This window comes from Mustela lutreola, chromosome 14, assembly GCF_030435805.1.
Source record: "Mustela lutreola isolate mMusLut2 chromosome 14, mMusLut2.pri, whole genome shotgun sequence".
NCBI lineage: Eukaryota > Metazoa > Chordata > Mammalia > Carnivora > Mustelidae > Mustela > Mustela lutreola.
In genome coordinates this window covers 21468985-21488801 of record NC_081303.1, presented here as the reverse complement: position 1 = coordinate 21488801, position 19817 = coordinate 21468985, and the positions used below count along the sequence as shown (strand labels likewise).

General features: G+C 38.1%; 1 long non-coding RNA gene across 3 annotated transcripts in view; it reads right to left on the bottom strand.

The window, feature by feature from the left end:
- Nucleotides 1-19817, bottom strand: part of LOC131814845 (uncharacterized) — a 180348-nt gene that overhangs the window by 27189 nt on the left and 133342 nt on the right. For all 3 annotated transcript variants that reach the window (XR_009347471.1, XR_009347470.1, XR_009347472.1), the window contains 3 exons: nt 5346-5814; nt 1539-1738; nt 904-973 (listed from right to left, as the gene is read on the bottom strand). This is a non-coding gene — a long non-coding RNA (uncharacterized LOC131814845). The remainder of the gene's footprint in view (nt 1-903; nt 974-1538; nt 1739-5345; nt 5815-19817) is intronic.

The following is a 19817-nucleotide window of genomic DNA, read 5'->3' as shown; positions in this document are numbered from 1 at the left end:
TGCAGCTGTAATGAGGCCGTGGAACTGACACCTGGGTCTTCTGATGCCACCGTCCCTGCTCTGAAGAGAAAAGGTCTGACCACTGAAAGGTCTAATCTGGCTCAAGCTGGTATTCATGAGACACATGCTAAACCTGGTTAGTTTTATCCTGTTCTTCACATATCCTAAGACAAAGGTTTTTAGTTATTAAGAACTTCCTTAATCTCTAAGGAATAATTTGCTTGTACTAATCCATTGCCCAAATATACACATCAGTATATGTATCCATTTCTACCTTTAATTGGTTTATAAGCACTTAATAAACGCTTGGATTCCTTACATGTAAAATCCCAGATGGCTCCTGGATCTGATTATGCCATTTTCTCTGAAGAGTCCTATCTCCAGAACAAAGTCCAAACTGTATAACTTGCACTCGGATGTCCTTTGCACAGAAGACCTCTTGCTCCAGCCATCCTCCCCTCGCCACTGTGCAGAAGTCCCATCCGCCTTCACACCACCACGCCTCCGTCCACACTGCCCCTCCGCCTGAAACACCTTCCTCGACCTCTCCTCCCCCCATCCACCACATGCTTCAAGACCCTGCTCAGCTGTTACCTTCTCTCCAAGACTGGACTCTACCAATTTCCCTTCCAGGATAAATTGCTTTTTCATCAGTGTTTCAACGGCAGTTTACCATATTCATCTTTGTTGCTTTTAGATCTTATCTTTAATGCTTGTTTGTGTGACTAGATTCTCCACAGGACCAAGGACTCCTTGAAGGCAGAAATCATACCCTATTCCATTTCAGAGCTCTAGTGTCTGGAATGCAAGTATTTGATCTTCAAAATACACTGCATTTCAAAGCTGCAGGTGGCATGTTAAAGTTAACTTATATGATATTCCGCACATTTATTAAAAACAGACCTTTCCAAGTCTCCATGTGTCTATTTCAGAAGGTTCAACACAACTGGCAGGGGCCAATCCAAAGGTTGATCTATAAGCAAGGAAAGAGAGGACACCACACACTGATTAGGAACTTTAAAAAATGAAAGAATTGATCCACTTGTAAATGATATTCCAAAAAAGCAAAACTTTTCCTTTCCAATTTCCAGCAAACAATAATAAACATTTAAGTAAATCACAGCACATAATGTATTAAATATTTTGTCCTTTGCCATTCACTGTATGGCTTTGAGTGAACTGAAGGAATTAACACATTTTCTTTTTCTCAAATCTCAAACAATTGCTTGTGTCTCTGCCAAATAGAGTTTAGGACTAGAATATCAAATATAGGAGTCTTGTAGTTAGTTGCCATTCTTCATGGCAGAATTTAGAAAGTGTGGTATTCAGTGTTAAAATATGAACTTTCAAATAAGATAAAAGACTAAAGTGTTTTAGGTGTCCTACTTTAGAGGGACCTAGAACTCTTACTTTTACTTTCTCCCAACCATGATGAATGGGGTGACTCTTTTTGCCTTTTTGATTTTGTTTAAATCTCTTAATTTTTTTTATAAATTTAAATCTAGTATTCACCAACTCAAATTTCAAAGAATACTTACTCTTATCCTTGAAGCCACAAGTCTTTTTCTCCATTGTTTTCTTAAAGTTTGTTTTGGATTATCATTAAACTAGGTACTCACGAATTCCTTTGGCATTTACTCCCACATTCTTATGAAGATTTAATTTAAAAAGCTTTGCAAACATATTCTTTCTCCAAAATACAGTGCACCCATATGTATTTATTGAGTGAGTTGTATTTCTGGAAAAAAAAAAAAGTACCTAATTTCAGGCAACTTCCTTGGTAAATTTCCAGTAGTCAGAATGAAATGAAAGATGGTAGAAGAGGTGGGGAAAGATTAGCAAGGAGATGGGGAGAAGAATCACAGGTTATCACAGATTTGAAAGGAATAATCCTCAAGATTCAGAACCTTCACAACTCTTTTTGTCCTTGTGCTCTCTAGTGAAAACAGTCTGAGTAAAGCAGAAGCCAGCCCACAAAGCTCATGGATAACTTGCATTCTTACGCTGGAGAACAGCCAATTACCCTGGGACCAAATTCCTGTTTACTTTGTAGTGAATGTGGGAGACAAGCTGCCTGCCGGTAGCTGTTAAGGCAGTAAAAACACAGCCAGAGGCTGTCACAGGGAGGAAATCACAGAGCAAGTTAATTTGTGATCTTCAAGGACAGAGATTAAACACTGTGTAATGAAGCTCAAATGGTGGCCTTGCCTGAAAGAAGAAACTGGGCTGAAAAGCCCCCTTAGGAGTTTGGTAAAATCTTTGCATAATGAGTGTCGTGTCATTGTTTCCCGACTTGCTCTTTCTTACAATCAATAGCCTTCAAAATTTGCTTCCAAAGAAGTTTTGGATTCATCCTATGGCAGAAATGCAAGTCTGTTTTGTTCTGAATCTCCCATTATCCCTGATATATCTGGTGCAGAGAGAATTAAAACCAAATGAACAGTATTTGGGGTCAAAATCTGAGCAGCCCAGATAGAATTTGGCAACAGGATAGTTTGTTCCACTATTAGGCGACAAATTATAATCTAATTTGAAGCTTCCAGGTGTGGTGTCTCAGGAACTTGAAACTGCTTTGAGGCCTCCTATTTACATTTTGAACTTGACCAAGGGGGGAAAATGAGAACTGGGAAATCCATTAGTTTGCTCATATCCCTAAACAGTGTACCAGTGTACTCGACTGTTACATGCCGTAGAGGGAAGAGCTAACTGCTCAGATCCTAGGAATTACATGGTGACTCCTGGTTCACTAAGACCTCACTGTCATATCCACAGGTCTTATGCCATGAATTTTACTGTTCTTTGGACATAAAGTTTATTAAACACACACACACACACACGCACACACATACACACAACATCGAAAGGGTGCCTGGGTGGCTCCGTTGGTTAAGCATCTGACTCTTGATTTTGGCTCACATTATGATCTCATGGGTTGTGGGAATGAGCCCCAAGTCTGGTTCCATGCTCAGTGGGGAGTCTGCTTGGGTTTTTCTCCCTCTCTCTGCCTCTATCCCCACAACCCCCACGCGCTTGCGCGCTCTCTCTCAAGTACACACACACACACACTCTCTTTCTAAAATAAATAAATAAATGGCTTTAAAAACACCACTGGATAGAATATAGGATGGTATAAAACTGATCTTCAATGCTATGGCGAGTTCTGTTACACTGCAGTTGTTGTGTTGGAAAATGGAATGCATCTACCACACGTTCTATTTTGGAAGACCTTGGTGGTGTTTTTCAATGTTTTATCAGGAAAGATTAAAAAAAAGTCTGCCAGGCCCAGAATCCAGAAGCTTTATCCATTAGCATTTTAAATCTAGTCAAATGGAATGCAGACACAGACGCTGGGAGGTCCGGGTGTCTGGGAAGGAAGAGCATAGCAGTACAATAACAGGACAAACATTCAACCAACTGTAAAGCTTAAGGCCTTACAAGGAAGCAATCTTTTTAGGGCTGTGTTGTTGTTAGCATTTTGTATTTAGATTTACCAGTTCAAATACGTCCCTTTTTTCATCCTTTGGTTCAGATTTTATTTCTCCTCTTTGAGGCATTACTCTAATAAAGAGACCATTCAAGTCTATGCCTAGTGTAAGTAATTAAGCAATCTTGCTATTTTTCTCAAAAGTATTCTTTTCTTTTTTTTGCATAATTTTCTCTCCATGGTAATTTCAAAGTGTCCTCAGATCACAATGAGGAAAAAAAAAAGTCAATTAAGTTTCCCAATATGGAAGCCTAACACGCTGAGCTGTATTCCAAACTCGACATTTGTTTTTTACTTTTGACTCTCTCTATACAACACAGTATTTTCCTGGTGGCAGTGATTCCAAAGAAACATGGATGGCTATGGCTGTTCTTGTCATCACTTTCAGAAGTTAGAGGTGTCTTAGTCTCCATTTGGAGCCAACGGTGCATGTTATACATGAATTTATCTTAACCCTTTTGTTTTTGGTAGGCTGTTTCTAGTTTTAGCTTGTAACACCTTTTGAGATTATGAGATCTATGTTCCGTGTGAGAGAAAGTCATTTACAGAAGGAGGCAGGGAACGATCCGGGGCCTGATTTACTGTCCGAGGGAGTCAGACTTCTATCTAATCTTGAAACAGGAGACTCTGGACAGCAGAGGGATACTGTTCTATAATTTTTGGTTCAGTTGCCTTCCCCTTGCAGGGCGGATTCTGTGTCTTTGTATTCTCCGCACCCAGACAGTAGCTACATATAGTAGGTCCACAAGAATTGCACTGTTGGAAAGAAATGGATGGATGCCTCTCTTGAGCAACTGAGGGGGACATAAGTGAGTCCGTTTCACTACTTCATAATTTTGGCAGGAGTACAGTACATTTCCCTACTAAATTCCCAATTCTTAAGTTTCCCACAAAGCTCTTAAATATTGATTCCATTTCAGAAGTTACCACTTCACATTTTACTTTTAAAATATGCTTATTGTTTTAAATATTAATATTAAATATTTAAATATTAAATAACTCAATGCCATAGCACTGGAGATCAGTTTTATGCCATCCTTTTGTTTAATTAAAAATTGAAGTAGAAATATTTTAGCTGAGAGTATAAGAAAATGTAAGGATGGAGTGAATTTATAGAAATAAAGGGCTGAGTGTATGAAATATATCATTTTAATTACTGGATATATTATAGATAGAAAGGAGCAAGGAAGTAAGAGAGAGAACATAGGAGGAAGTTGAGTAATCTGGAACAGTAGTAGAGTAGGATCCAGTTGGGTGAAAAAGTTATATCACTATCTGTATAGATGCCTAAATTCGGGGAAGTCAGTTAAACTATGGTTTCCAAATTCCTTATCAACAAAATGAGCATAATAATATCTAGTACACCAGACATACAAATTAGAGCAAGGATCAAATCAGATGATGTTCAAGAATTAGTTGATTAGCTTTGCTGCCACATGTTTCTCAAGGGCAAGAACTCTGTTTTCTTTACCTTTGTACCCACAGCCCCAAATACAGTGCCCACCTGGCATGTAAAGAAATGGAAGTTGTTTTAATCATTAGGCAATAGATCGTCGAGCAGAGATCAGAGGAGTGCACAAAACAAAGGCAAGTTTTGCCCGGTAAATGAGTGTGTGTGTGTGTGTGTGTGTGTGTGTGTGTGTATGCACACACCTGTGTAGTAATCTGTGCAGAAGAAAAACAAAAAGGAGGAAATTAGGAAAAGTCTGAGTGGGATGACCAAAGTGTTACTAAAAAGAGACACAGTCACAGAATTTTTGACATTATCATTAAAGATATTGTAATGGAAAGGAGACATTCTCGCTAAAAAGGAGGAAGACTGGAAAAATGAAGGAAAGGCGCCCCCTCCCCCTTTTCTCACCTTTTTTCTTCATTTATCCAGTTTTTTGTTCCATCACATCCCATCTCTTCCCGAAGATTTTGTTCCACGCTGATTTCTACCTTCTCTCAACTTCTAAATACATTTTTAAAAATTATTGTTTTAGCACTGTTGGCCTCTCCCAAATCTCATGTCGGAGACTGCTAATTGTCCATTAAAATCCATTCACCCTTTCCTCCATGATTCCTAGATTCATTCGCAGTTATGTGGCTAAATGACTATGTCCTTTCCAACGGAAAAAGGGTGGAAATGGTAAAATGATAAAAAGGGCTAGACTGGCACAACCTCCTGAGCCCTTCGATGCTGTCCCCCTTCCCAAAGAATGAAGGTGTCAAGGATGAACAGAACAACTGGTTGGAGATTGCAGAGCTTCCATCAGCTTGGTTTCCTGAATGATTGCATGGAGTAGAGGCCTTCCACCGTCCCAGAACAGCCAACAATAAACAGTTACCTGAGGAAGAAATAAATTTCTATCATTTTTGAGACAGAATACTCTGATCCACCATGACAGCCCACCATGACCAACCCGGACAGGTACATCTCTTCTCTCCAGTTAGATGACATGTTTCAACGATCTCACCCACCCTAGCGCTAAGTCCATATTAGTAATAATAAGCATCTTATTATTTTTCTTCTTTTTTTAACTCACGAATTTAAAATTAAATTAAATGGAACAGAGGGAAAATATCACCACCACAAATCGGGATGAAGAGTAAAATTGATAACAAAGTGGAGAACGTGGGGAAAGGTATACTTCTCTAGAAAGACAATCTAGGATATTAAAAATATTATTGCTAGGGAACCTGGGTGTCTCAGTGGGTTAAAGCCTCTGCCTTCAGATCAGGTCATGATCCCAGGGTCCTGGGATTGAGTCCTGCATCGGGCTCTCTGCTCAGCAGGGAGGCTGCTTCCTCCTCCTCTCTCTCTCTCTCTCTGCCTACTTGTGATCTCTGTGAAATAAATAAATACAATCTTTTGAAAAATATATTGCTGCTGTTGTTTAAACCACATTCCTGTGCTATCCATAACTGCTAATAGAGATTCCAAAGGTACACAGTTTTCTGTGAAGCCTAAAGTTCCTTTAAGAGAAAAATTATATTTTCTTCTATTAAGATATTTGTTACCAGACTCTTGAAATAAAAAAAGAAATATTAGAAACCATAGAGCTGAAGAACTGAATCCAATGAAAACCACTAAGCTAGATTTGTTTTAGTACCACTAAGTAGGCCAGAGGCTTTGGTGCCTTTTGATTTCTGCTATTATCTTGATGGTCTCCATTTCTAGTACTCTATGTGTCAGTGATTTAATCTAGATTTTTACTTCTAAGTGTTATTTAATTAATAAATGTTATTAGGAACACCTATCCATTCTCAAATCCTTGGGGAAAAAAAAATGATTAAGACTTCTGTAAACAGAAGGTAATAATGGCCAGCAAAAGAACTTTAAAAATCCACTGAAAAGCAATTGGTAACAACTCCTCCTAAGTTGAAGCAGATTTAGTACCCAAATAGATCTTTAGTCTATTTAGCCAAGAATGGAAATGCCCAATATTCCCCAGTATACTTCCTCGGATTGATATATTGAGAGAGACCTCCTCTGAAAACAAGTAGCATGGAGAATGCTGAATAGGGACTGTAATGCTTTTGACAATTTATTGGTCCAATATAGGTCCTTATCAGTTTCTCACTGACATTGTACAGCCTGTCCTGGTAATACATTGGTGTGGGTGCCAATAAAGAGGCAACTAAAAACAACCACAATAACAAAAGTCTGAGGAACAAAGAGGTTTGCTTCCTATCCCTAGTGCGGGCCAAAGGAGGACTTTAATACAGAGGTAGAAGTGTGATATGAGGCTCCAAGGTATTTAGAATATTTCCACCAAAAGTTTATAAATGGGAAAAGTTACATCTGTTGACCTGTCACAGTGGAAGGATCCATTTCTCCAAGGCACATTCAAAGGGCTGGTATGGCCCCAATACTAATTCACCTAAATCTAGCAAAGCTGACAAACTCGTGCAATAGTAGGAGGTGAAATTTTCACCAGCACCACCTTATAAAGACTGTCGACAGCATGGACAAAGCATTAGTACTGATGTTGCAGAATTACTTTCTTCATCCCAGCAATCTGATTTAGGCAATTTCTTGGATGATGTATGTCAGAATTACCTACTACGATATGGAGTTCGTAGTGGAGCCCTTATACTGCTATTAGAAAGACAGATCTCGTCTGGAGTTAGGACTCTTAAGCCAGGTTCTATGTGTTCAAAAAAATTTTAAGGAGCGGGGAGCCCACCATGGGACTTGAATTCACGACCCTGAAATCAAGATGTAAGCTGAGAGCAAGAGGCAGAAATTTAACCAAGTGAGCCACTCAGATACCCCAAACCCTTCTACTTCTTTTTTTTTTCTTATTTCTTTTTTAAATTTCTTTTCAGCGTAACAGTATTCATTGTTTTTGCACCACACCCAGTGCTCCATGCAATCCGTGCCCTCTCTAATACCCACCACCTGGTACCCCGACCTCCCACCCGCCCCCCGCCCCTTCAAAACCCTCAGATTGTTTTTCAGAGCCTATAGTCACTCATGGTTCACCTCCCCTTCCAATTTCCCTCAACTCCCTTCTCCTCTCCATCTCCCCTTGTCCTCCATGCTATTTGTTATGCTCCACAAATAAGTGAAACTATATGATAATTGACTCTCTCTGCTTGACTTATTTCACTCAACATAATCTCTTCCAGTCCCATCCACGTTGCTACAAAAATTGGGTATTCATCCTTTGATTTGTCCTTTTAGTAGATCAATAAAATACCTCATCATCTCAAACTATGTCATAGCATGGCACAAAGCTTAAGAAACACCGTCCATTATAAATACCAAGCAAAATAGAAAATATAGGCTTGTAGGCTCTAAAGAACAGTCACTTTAATTCTATAGATTTTAATTCTATAAATTCTGTCCCTGTAGGACTTTTTTTCCCCCCACAAGTTCATTGATAACTACAAAGTTCCTCAATAACTATTTGGGTTTGAATCCCAGTTTGCCTTTTAGTAGCTCTGGGACCTCAAGCAGTTTATTCAACCTTTCTGTGCCAGAGTTCCCTATCTGTAAAATGAATTAACATATGTGCAATACTGGACACATAATAATAGCTCAATAAACCACACCAATGGCTCCCAAAATAGAACTTCTACTCCACACTCTGTCCTGATGGCCAATTGCTCTAGCTTAATGCCAGGGACACTTCAAAGATTCCATGGACAGCTGAAACTCCACCTGCCCCCAAATCAAACTTTTCAGATTCTTACTGAAAACAGGTTCTACTGTGTCCATTTTCTATTTTCTGAATTTGCCATAATTCTAAAATCCAAGAAAATTGGAAGTTTGAGTTGTATCCCCAACTTTGGTTTGGTTGCCACATAATTTTCTAACTCCTTTTCAGAAGCACGGAGATTAAAGAGTTAGATCACAGATCTAAAATCCTGGCACATAATTCCCTGCAAAGAAAAACATAACTGAGTGTCATGGGGTTGGGGGGTGGGGGTAAAAAAAGAAAAGGTGGCTTGTCCTGAACCTAATCCAGAAATTTATTTTTTTCTGTACCCACTATTTATTTCTTAGCAAATAATGTTTACATTTGTTTGTATGCCCCCAAACACAAATAAGTAGGTTGCTAAATGATATTATGCCATTAAATTTATTGTTTAATGCATCTTCCTTTTGCTTCTTGTTAGAAGTTTACAAACAGTGTACGCAATTAAGAAAGAAATAAACATCTAGTCCCCCATGAACCACAGAAATAAATCAGTATGTCTTAATTTCAGAATGAGAAACAAAGATACTTCTTCCTCAGACCAAACAAAGCAGAGAAGTTCAAATTGAAGGAGAGTCATAGAAAAGACTGACTCCCTAAATATGGTGAGCTGAGCATTAATAAAAGATTAGAACCTTATATTTGGAAAAAAGTACTAAAAGTTGTTAGTGTGCTGGGAGCCAAGAGAGGCACAGATATCCTTCTCTGTTTTTAGAAAAATGTATATGCTCTAGAGGCTAGCCTGGAATTCAACTGAAATGGTGTTTTATTATGAAAATAGAGTATTAATTCATTTTTGACATTCTAGAGGTTACCTACACTCCGTCAGATGCTGCTCCCGTCATAATTCCAGGCAGAACCAAGGTTTCTTGGAAAACTGCTCTGGTCAGTCAGTCCTAGCCAAGTGCTCAGTAAGGTACTCAAGGACATTCCAAAGTTCAGTACTCTGAGGCAGGAGAGACATCCCTGCCTGAGCGTCAAACTAGAACCTAAACATGCCTCCCGCAAGACAATGCAGAGCAAAGTGAACCCTGAGAACCAGTCACCAAATGGAAACCCTATTCTCCCTTCCTCACTGCCTTTCCCACTTCCTACTAAATAACCAAATGAGCTCAGCTGTAGGCAGAATCTCCCCTCTGCCTCTTTTTCCTTTTGGGCTAATGAACATTTATGGGTTTTGGTTTTTATTTTTAAACCTATACTTGTTTCTTAAGGCTCATCTGGAAAAGTCAAAATTTAGCCAAGGCATCAACATATCATAGGAATTGTTTTCTCAATTTCCACGGCAGAAGGTCATACAAGGAGAATTGTTATGAGCTGTAACTAATTATTCAAGCACAAGGTTAAAGCTAGATTCATTTTTTTCTCTTTGGACCTCGAGTGCAGTTAGTGAGGTAATCCTACTTCTCTGTTGATCACGCGCTATGGTCACAGCTTCATGCAAGATCTCATTCTTGTTTAGCATTTATTTCTCTTCACAATATCTTACTTAGATGATATTTAGATATGACTTCAGACTTTAGACTTTAGAGTTGATGCCAGAATGGGTTAAGATTTGGGGGGTTATTGGGATGGAATAAATGTATTTTTTCTGTAATAAGGACATGAATCTGGTTTGGGAAGCTTGGGTAAAATGCCATGGACTGAATTGTGTCCCTCCAAAATTCACATGTTGAAGCCCTAAACCCCAATGTACTTAGAGATAGGGTCTTTAGGAGGTGCTTACTGGAGAATGAGGTCATAGTTTGGGGCCCTAACCCAGTAAGACCATTGTCTTATAAAAGGAAGGATCTCTGTCTCTGTCTCTGTCTCTCTCCCATGTAAGAAGGCGCCATGTGCAGTCAGAAAGAAGGCTCACATCAGAACCCAACCATGCTACTACCAACTCAAAAACTGTAAGAAATGTATTTTCATTTCTGTTGTTTAAGCCATCTAGACTGTGGTATTTTTGGGCAGTCTGAGCTGACAAATATAAGTCATCATATTATTTTGTGTCCCTACGCATTTTAATCCATTTAATATAAATGGAAGTGTGGCATTGCTTAAATAGTTTCTTTTTTTACTTAGCACTGAGTTTGCAGGTGTATCCATGTTGCTGTATGTATATCTAAGTAAGAAACCTTGCGGTGTTCTAATGCATGCTTTCAATGTATCCTTTATCTATTTTCTAGTAACAGACTCTTGGTTATTGCTACCACAAGTAGGATGGGTTCAGTATTCTAGTACATTATCCCTAATAGACTTCTATAAGCACATAGACATATACATTTTGGCTCAAATAATATACACAGATCAAATTTCCCCCCCATGCTGCTAGATTGCTTTTTCAAAACGCTACACTGGTATGTACTTCCTTGGAGAGCATTTAGAATCTCTATTGTTTTTCCAGCATCTGTTACCATACAACCTGCTATTTTTTGCCAATCTGATGTATATAAATTAGGAAGTTTTAAATTGTAATTCTTATTTATCTAATTACTACTGACATTGACATCTCTTCTTACGCATGTTAACCACTGGGGTTTCCTCTTTGGTGACTTGCTAATTCCTATCCTTTCCCCATTTTTCTATTGTGTGTTCTCGTTCTCATCGGTTTGCAGCAATTTCTTACATAATCTAGGCAGTAACCCCTTGTCATTGTTAGACATTGCCATTGTCCCCAGCCACTTATCTCAATTTTGTGTAACAGAAACTCTAATTGTGCTATTGGCAAATTCATATTTTTCCCTTTTTATCTTGTTGAATAAGATATTCCAAGCCAAAGATATCTTTCTATATTTTCTTTATAAGCTTTAGAGCATTATTTCTTAATTTTTAGGTCCTCAGTCCTTTCAAACTTTATTTTTATATATAGTATGAGTTAGGAATCCAAATTTATTTTTCTCCCCCTACTAAGACTTTAGATCCTTAATACTACCTACTAATAATCCATCCCCTTCACCATATTTCTGAGATATCAACCTTATCATGCCAATTTCCCATTCATAAGGGAGATGTGCTGAGTTTCCTTTCTCTTTCATTGATAAAATGTATGTTCCTGTGACAGACCTCATTTTTATTACTGATTGCTCACGTATGGTAAAGCATCTGTCTTTTCTTTTTTTTATAAATATATCTTTTTGTGTACCTTTATCTTTCCACATAATTTTTGACTCAATTGGTCAAAAGCTCTTTACAACTCCTCAGATAATTAAAAATACATATGAAAATTTTACATGAAGTGAGAAAATGTGTGATTTAAAAAAAAATACATTGAGTACATACCTAATTTAAAGGCAGCTAGCATCTTTAAAATCTTGTATCTCCTCCCTGATGAATATGATGTATTCTACTATTAAGCACTATCTTCTTTGGTATCTTTTTTTTTTTTTTTTTATAATTTTTATTTATTTATTTATTTGACAGACAGAGATCACAAGCAGGCAGAGAGGCAGGCAGAGAGAGAGGAGGAAGCAGGCTCCCTGCTGAGCAGAGAGCCCGACGTGGGGCTCGATGCCAGGACTCTGAGATCATGACCTGAGCTAAAGGCAGCGGCTTAACCCACTGAGCCACCCAGGTGCCCCTCTTCTTTGGTATCTTTAAATAGTTTTAAAATATTCTCCATAGGGGCGCCTGGGTGGCTCAGTGGGTTAAGCTGCTGCTTCGGTTCAGGTCATGATCTCAGGGTCCTAGGATCGAGCCCCGCATCGGGCTCTCTGCTCAGCAGGGAGCCTGCTTCCTCCTCTCTCTCTGCCTGCCTCTCTGCCTACTTGTCATCTCTCTCTCTGTCAAATAAATAAATAAAATCTTTAAAAATGAAATAAAATATTCTCCATAAAGATCTTGCACTTTTTTTTTTTTTTTTTAAGAGAGAGAGAGTGCACAAGCAAGTGGCGGGGGGGCGGGGGAGAGGGGAGGGTTGGAGGGGAGGGGCAGAGGAAGAGGAGAGAGAGAATCTTAAGCTGGCTCCACACCCAGTGCGAGCTCCCCAGGGGGCTTTCATGACTCTGCGATCAGAACCTGAGCCAAATCAAGAGCTGGTTGCTTAACCCACTGAACTACCGAGGCACCCCAAGATCTTATACATTCTCTATCTTATCAACTCCTGGATACTTTATAAATCTTTTGTGGATACACCTTATTTGCTTTTACATTACCTAATTATCAGTTCCAATATTTTATCTGTTGATGCTATTAGATTTTCTCTATTGATGAGTGTATCATCTGCAATCAATAGCAGTTTCAACTTTTCCATTTGATCTTTATAGATTCATTTTATTTTGTTTGAATGCACTATCCAGGACCCTAACGATAGCCGGGTCGGTCTTCATATATCAATTGGTTTGAGATGTTTGGCCATATTAATCAGATCGTTTACATTTTGTTTATTTTTTGTGCTTTATTTTCTATTTCTGAGGTAAGTATAGTAAAATCTCTAATTACTGTTGGTGATTTAACTATTTCAAACCACTGTTGCTTTTGCTTTCCATATTTTAAGTGTATTTGTTGTTTGGTATGTATCCTTTTCCGTTCAGTATCTTCTTAATCTATTGTTCCTCTTATCAGAATATACCTTTTTGTCCTTTATGATTTTTTTCATTTTTATTTATGTGCTAAAATTTTACTATGAAATTCTTTGAATGTTTGGAAGAATTCAGTTTTAAAATGACCTAAATTTATTTGTGGGCATAATTTCATTTTTTTGATATTTATTAAACCATTCAAGTTTTTTATTTCTTTTTAAGTTAGTTTCAGTAAGTTATATTTTTATCTAAGAAACTATCTAATTCAAATAACTTTTCAATTTTTTCCATAAGCTTATTAATATTCTCTAGTACTCTTATAGCTTATGTTATATCTAACTGGTCCCCATTTTTGTTCCTAATATTGCTTTTATTTCTTTTCTCGTCTTTTCTTGATCAAGGACTTCAAAGGCTTATCAATTTTATTGGTCTTTTTGAAGAACCAACTCCTGATTTGTTATTCTTCACTTTTGTATCTAGTTTTCTATTCGTTATTATCTGCTCTTATTTTTATTATTTCAGTACACCACATTCTCAGGTTTAGTGTGTTCTTTTTCTATGCCAAAAGCCATAGCTCTTTAAAATGCCAAAGCATAGATGCCTGGGTGGCTCAGTGGGTTAAAGCCTTGGCTTTTGGCTCAGGTCATGATCCCAGGGTCCTGGGATCGAGCCCCACATGGGGCTCTCTGCTCAGTGGGGAGCCTGCTTCCTTTTCTCTCTGCCTGCCTCTCTGCCTCCTTGTGATCTCTGTCTCTGTCAAAATAAATAAATAAATAAATAAATAAATAAATAATTAAAATCTTTGAAAAAATAAATGCCAAATCATTTTACACAGAAAAGGAAAATTTGAGGATTTACATTACCCGACTTCAGGACTTACTCTAAAGCTATAATAGTAATAAATAAACTATGATATTGATGTTGAGAAACATAAACATTTTGATGGAACAAAACTGACACACCTAAAATAGACTCTATAGAACTAATTGAAGCCTATATAGTAGCTGTCTTTCAAGAAGGGCACAACAGAATCGTCACTGGAGAAGGCCATAGAATCAAGGGAGGATTCTTTTCTTTTTTCCCCAGCTTTATCAAGGTATAAATGACTAATACAATTGCAAGATGTTTAAAGTATACAATGTGATAATTATATATATAAATACATATATATATATATATATATATATATATATATATCCTCTCACTACCTGTGGTGAAAGGATTACCTTCACTGAGTTAATTAACACATCTGTCACCTCACATATCTGCCTTATTTATTTATTTATTTATTAGGGTAGAACATTTAAATCCCACTCTCTTAGCCAATTTCAATTACACAATATAATGTTACTAACTATGGTCCCCATGTTATACATTAGATCCTCAGACTTCATTTTTCCTACTCACTTTATAACTGGAAGTTTGCGTCCTTTCATCAGCCTCTCCTTATTTCCCCACCCCCGGGGCGCTTCAATGGCTCAGTTGGTTAAGCATCTGAGTCTTGATTTCTCCTAAATCATGATCTCAAGGCTATGAGATGGAGCCGGACATTGGGTTCTCCACGGGGCATGGAGACTGCTTAAGATTCTCTCTACCTTTCGCAGACCCTCCCACTCCCCCTTTCTTAAAAAACAAAACCAAAAACAAACAAAAAATAGCCAATTTCCTCACTCCCTAGACCCTGGCAACCGTTTTTCGACTCTCTATATCTATACATCTGTCTTCTTTTTTAAAAAATATATATTCTACATATAAGAGATAGTATGCAGTATTTATCTTTCATTTTCTGGTTTGTTTTACTTAGCATAACGTCCTCCAGTTTTATCCATGTTGTCACAAATGACAGGATTTCTTCTTAGTTAAGGTTGAATAATATTCTTCTCTGTGTGTGTATGTGTCTGTGTGTATGTTTGTGTGTGTGTGTGTATTACGGACACTTAGGTTGCTTCCATACCTTGGCTATTGTGAATAATGCTTCTATGAATGTGGGACTACAGATATCTCTTTGTGTAAAAAATGTCCATGCCCTAATCCCCCAAACCTATTTTACATGGCAAGGAAGAATTAAGGTGGCATATAGAATTAAGGTTGCTAATCAGCTGACCTTAAGATAGAGAGGATTATCCTAGATGACCTAGGTGAGCTCAGTGTAGTCACAAGCATCCTTATAAGTAAAAGAGGAAGGCAGGAGGGTCAGAATCACAGAGAGATTTCAAGATGCTATATTCTTAGTTTTAAAGATGAAAGGGACTACAAGCTAAAGAATGTAGCTGGTCTCCAGAAGTTGGGGAAGGTAACAAATATATCTTCCCCTAGAGCCTCCAGAAAAAAATGCAGCCCTACTGACACTTTGCTTTTAGCCCAGCAGTACTCATTTCAGACTTTGGACCCCTACAACTGCAAGATAATGTGTTCCTGTTGTTTTAAGTCACTGGGTTTATGGTAATTTGCTAGAGCAGCAATAGGTAGCTAAATATAAAGTGAGGGTTCAGTAGAGAGTGGTAAAATGTTAAAATACTGCTTATGAGGATTAGGTGAGGTAACTGATCAAAGCTGGAGGTTTCAGAAGGAGTTAGCTAGGTAGACATGGGAGAAAGAATATTCCAAATAAGGAGAAGATCATGAACAAAATCAGGAAAACAAGAAAGCTCAGCTGACACAAGAATCACAATGTGAAACTTAAAATGTTAAGATAGGAGCCTGATACGTGAAATGACACGTGTATGTATGTGTCTAGACACATACACATTTCTAACATCCTGATCAATGGCAGAAATGAAAACAAAACTGGGGGCACATTTCAATGAGTTGTTACTTGTAACTTGTAACTTACTTGTAACTCTCCTTCGAAGTATGACCAATCTAGATCTTGTTCCAAAACTAAACAGTAGCTGTTTAAAAAAGAGCTTAAGTCATTCTTTTTTGAAATACAAATTCCTTAAAAACTAATGGTTACAAGGACAGCATGCTCTCCATTTTAATTTCAATTCCACCATTTATAAGATGTATGAACTTCAGCAAATTATCTCTCAGACCTTCAATATCCTCACCTGTAAAATGCGAATAGTGATTACACTTGCTTCAAAAGGGTTTTGTGAGGTTTAAATAAGATGATGCAGGCAAAGGAAATGTCACAATGCTAGCTACTTTCACTATTGCTATTTTTATTCTCGTGAAGAATTTCTCCCAGAATGTCTCCTAGAACTCAGGCAGTTAGCTGGTTTGGAACGTTTCTGCAGCCATTTTTTCTGCCTCTGCCTTTGAGCAGCAACTGACAATGTTTTCATTATACCTTGACTGAATACCAGGAATGGCACCGAAGACTATACAAGAAATTGTAATTTTCAAAGGCAACCACGGACAGAGTGTGGCATGGGAACAGACTGATTAGCTGCGGGAATGATGTAATATAATCCTGAAGTCTTTCTTCTTTGGTAGGACAATAACATTCTTTATTCTCAGGGACTGTGCCAAACAGAGCTAGTATTCATAATTTATGCAATGACACTGAACTTTATAGGTAAGTGTCAGGATGTAGTGAACAAAAAAAACAAATGTCCTGAGTCTTGCCACTAGGTGCTAAAGCATTGTAGTTATGCTTTCTTGTCTAAGTCCGTAAAAGAACTTCATTCTTTAATAACTCCATCTACAATAACCTGGGCTATATATTCAATACATTCCCTTATGCATAACTGATGAGAAAATATTTCTTGATTTCTATTGTAAAGGGAAGCTAAAGTGTCTGGGTTGGATTTAACACTTGAGATAGCTCTGGCACCTACAGGTGCACAAAGGACATACAAACACTGAAATCATCACTGGATAACCCAAGTCACAGAGGTACAGGGGAACAGAGGACTTGATACATTTATACAGTTTTATTTATAAATATTTAAAATAATTATTGGTAGGATAATGTTTCAGTGTCTTTCTGAGACTGAATTTTTGTTGATTGACATGGAAAGTGTTATGCTTGCATGTGTGTGTATACATATTTACACTTAAAAAGAGAGAAGAAACGATGTACAATTAAATTTCTTTTCTTGAATTTTGTGGTTTTTAAGAATTCTCCGCTCGTATTTACTATAGACACCCTTTGAGTCTTTATCTAATAGGTCATGAAATAGGGTTCAATATTTCATGAGGACAGTTAAGTTAGAACTGTAGAGATTTTACACGAAACACTGTCAGGTTTTCTTCATCAACACTCAAATTAGTAGGCAGTGTACACCTTGACTCTAGGGATGATGCCTCCTCGTGTTGGTGTTTCTAGCATCTAGCTCAGTGTCTGGCACCTTGGAGATGGATGAATGGATGCCTGAGCACGTGAGTAAATGACTACCCACCTGAATGAAGCGATAAAGACAGAAGTAATTAAACAAGATGTTTGCTTCCTAAGGCCCTAAAAGGCTTCAATAAAAACAATGGTTGCAGGTTATTTAATGAGAAATCTACTTGAAGGTTGGCGCTAAGAAGCCCCATAGTTCTGGAGACTATAAGTACCATAAGGCAGTAGTTCACCAAGCAGGTTGTCATGCTGCTGACACAAGCCTTCTTATTGGATGCACATCTCTAGATATTCTTTAAGTTAAAGGGAATATAACAGTATTCGGTCAGTTTCATCCTTCCAGTGTATTCATTTCCTTTTTCATTTCTTTCCATGTTTCTTGGTTGACAAGAAAGAAGAATCACCACATGAAAGCCTGCAATTCTCCTCAATCATGGCAAAAATTTGAATTCAGTGTTTGAAGAACAGAAAAAATGAAGAGGAGGAGAATAGTCCAGGATCTTCTGGTCACTAACTATATTATGTTGGGCTGGTCACTTCCTCCTATGCTAATTTAGCAATAACTTTTCCAAAATAAAGACATTTTCTCCCCCCCCTTTAATTTGCTAATTTATTGTCATCTGTGCACGTAGTGGGACTGAGAATGACCAACAGGTCCACAATCCACCCCAGCCCTCCGCCAGAAATGAAACAAAGATAGGAAGAGTGCAGAGGACAAGAGCCTGGCCACCTAACTTCTCCAAGAAAAACAGTAGCAACAGAGGACAAACTAAATTTCCATGGGGCTAAGCCTGGTGGGGAACTTCTTGTATTGAGAAAGATGGAGCTTACAGAAGCATATAATCAAGAAGGTGACCAGGGAGACATGAAATGAGGAACCAGTGGGGATATGGGGAGAGAGAGAGAGTCCACCAGGGAGTTTCAGAGACCTGGAGAATCAGAGAAGAAAGAAACGGGATTGTAGTCAATTTTGCTGTGAACTATATGCTTAGACTGATTCTTTAAGAAGAAAAGCATATGTTTTATCTCTAAATTTCTTTTTTTTAAAAAACAGACTCCTTTTCATGTTAGAATAGTTTGAGATTTTTAGAACCGTTGCAAAAATAGCACAGAGAGTTGGCATATATCCAACACCCAGTTTCTCCCATTATCTCAGACAGCTGTGTACATTTATCACAACTAATGAACCAATACTAATACATTATTATTAATTAAGCCATGATTATTAAAATTTCTCTAGTTTTTCTGAATAGCCTTCACCTGTTTCAGGATCCCATGCAGGATGCATTGCACTTAGTGGTCCTGTCTCCTTAGACTCCTCTTGGCTGTGATAGTTTCCCAGACTTTCCTTGTTTTTGATGACCTCGACCGTGTAGAGCAGTATTGGTCAAGTATGGTATAGAATGTCACACACTTTGGGTTTTTTTTTTTTTTTAAAGGTTTTATTTATTTATTTGACAGAGAGAGATTACAAGTAGGCAGAGAGGCAGGCAGAGAGAGAGAGGAGGAAGCAGGCTCCCCGCCGAGCAGAGAGCCCGATGCGGGACTCGATCCCAGGACCCCGAGATCATGACCTGAGCCGAAGGCAGCGGCCTAACCCACCGAGCCACCCAGGCGCCCCACACTTTGGGTTTTTTGTCTGCTGTTGTTCTCATTATTTCACTGAGATTATAAGTTTGGAGAAAAAGAACACAGCGGTGAAGTGTCATTCTTATCATGTCATGTCAAGGGTATATACTGATAGGGTTAACTTGGGGGGCCCAGCTGACGCAGCATTTGCCAGATTTCTCCACTATAAAGTTATTCTTCCTTATTTTTCCTGTATTCTTCAGAATTAAGCAACTAAGTGTGGTCCTCACGTGAGGGATAAAGAGTTCTATTCCACCTTCTTGAAAGGGCAGAATCTGCTTAAATTATTTGATTTTTTAATGGAAGATTTGTCTTTTCTCCCACATTTTAATCATTTAAATGAGTGCTGGATCCATTTTTTATTTGGGGTTATAATCTCAAGGTTATGAATTTTGTTGCCTAAATTCCTTTGTGTGGTTGAATTTACCTTCTTGAGCACACCCCTAAGGAGTGCATAACTCCTCAGGCTGCCTCACAGCCTTTTCTATTAGTCTAAAACACGGACTTGGGAAAGACTCCTTCTAGGTCCTTGTTACTTCTTACACTCAGGCATATATGATATAATATTCAATTCATAATTCAGGGACCAGGATGTTTCCATCACGGTAGTGAACCATTGTTTAGACATTCCATTCAAGGAAATCACATGCAAACGTCATGACCCCTCAACACTAGGAATTTTAGTTGTTAGACCCTACCCTGTGGGGTTTTGATGACCCCAAGGA